Consider the following 1,973-nt stretch of genomic DNA (forward strand, 5'->3'; position numbering starts at 1 on the left):
AATCGGAGCTTCCAGCAGAGCCGAGGCATTGCTCCGAGTAAATAATCTGGGAAGTTCTTCCTGCTCTGCAGCAGCGAACTCCAGATTCCTGTAAAATCGGCGACAGCAGCCACCTTGGTGAATAGCTGAAGCTCATTGCTTACCTCTTCATGCTCTGCCAGGCATTTAGGCAGGAACCTGGTGGAAGAGGGGGGGAGGCAAGTGGAACACTTGCTTTCCAGGAGGTTTTTACTCCAAGAGTTCACACTTGACACTTATCTAGGCACCGGGCAATGCTATTATAGCAAACCCAGTGAAAACCAGAGGTAACGTCAGTTATGCAGGCAGGTGTTTTGTCCATTCCTCTTGCCTGTCAACCCAAAGTGGGAGGGATGCACTTTTTTGTGTGCCAGCCCCTGAGGGGTAGAATTCTTCAGGTGCTTGTCCAGCTCATAACTGACCTGGTCTAGTGGGAAGTGTCCCTGCCTGTGGCAGGGGGTTGGAACTGGATGATCTTTAAGGTCCCTTCCAACCCAAACCACTCTAGGACTCTATGATTCTATGATGATAACTACCTACAGCGTTAATCAAATTCACCTCTGGGCTGTGGCACAGCCTAGTGCTGAGATAACAGATGATGTTTTAAAGTCAAGAGTAACTAATTGTGCATAAATAATTGTCCCCACTCTCTTACTTCAGAGAGTGGGGACAAGGGAATGGTTATTCTTCAGATTTCTTGTTTCAGGCATGATGTCAAGCTTGTGCAAAACTTTAGAACCAACTTGAGAAGCGACTGCAGAAGGGCAGGTTTAAACTCCTCACTGGCTGTACATGCAGTGTAAATCAAATGGATCTAAGAAGATTTTTTTCTAGTTTTATTCTGAGCATTTTAGGAATCCTCATCTGAGTTCATTCACCGCCAAGTTCATTCATTGCTAACTACTATTTCCCTTGTTTGCCTCTCCTACCCTAATATTCTTGAACTTCCTACACTGAATGAAACAGAGCAGGACAGGCACTTGTAAAAGCTTATCTAAGCAGAAAATAAAATGTTTTAGCAATTCCTTTGGGCTGCTTGGGTGAAGTCCAGTGTATCGGGCATGTGTCAGTGTTGTCTCCCCCCTGCCAAGGACTCTCCACCTTTGTGCTGCACAGAAGAGCAATGAATTTCGCCACATTCCCAGCCACGGTTTTGTTAGGGCTCTATCACCAGCAGGTCCAAGTGCAGTGCCATCCCTGCATTTCAGGTCTGCCTTTATCTGCAGCTGAAGGATCCTGTTAGGAGAGGTAAGGGGAGCACAGGGGACAGCATCACCTATACATAGAGGTAAGGATACAAAGTGTTCCGTGTCCTAGCTTGTACAGTTTGGTGGCTGCCTAGAGAGTACAGATTTATTTCTGTTTTCTAAATTGCTTAGTGATATTTGAGTATAAAGCAAAGTACATCTAAGGGAAATCTCTAAATCAGTTCCTTTTCCTTCTTATAAAAAAGAAGCAAATCCAAACCAAACCAAACAAACAAATTAACCAAACAAAACCCCAAGCCCTGCACTGCTCTTCTGCTGAAGGCACACTCGTGCCTGGGAATTGCTAAGGGTGGGTTTTTCTTTTGTGTTGAAGGTGGCATTTTCCAATCATGAGATTACTTGAAACATCTCAATTTTGGGTCAGCTGTCCTGGCTGTTCTCCTTCCTGGCTTCTTGTGCCCCTCCTCACTGTCAGAGTACGGGACACCGTAAAGTGCTATTTTAGGGTAAGCAATACTGAGCAACAGCTAAAACATTGGTGTGTTACCAACATCATTCTCAGATTAAAGCCAAAATGCAGCCCTGTACCAGCAATATGAAGAAAATTAACTCTATCCCAGCCAAACCCAGGATGAAAGTCCAAAGACCCATGGAAAACACATTAGTGGCTGCCGATGGTGAAGATTGTGGATCCTACTGCAGCTTGTGGGATTGAGCTTGAGCTCATTATCCTATAGCAACACCTGG

This window comes from Pezoporus occidentalis, unplaced genomic scaffold (genome assembly GCF_034315485.1).
Source record: "Pezoporus occidentalis ecotype Australia unplaced genomic scaffold, CSIRO_AGI_Poc_V1 ctg54, whole genome shotgun sequence".
NCBI lineage: Eukaryota > Metazoa > Chordata > Aves > Psittaciformes > Psittacidae > Pezoporus > Pezoporus occidentalis.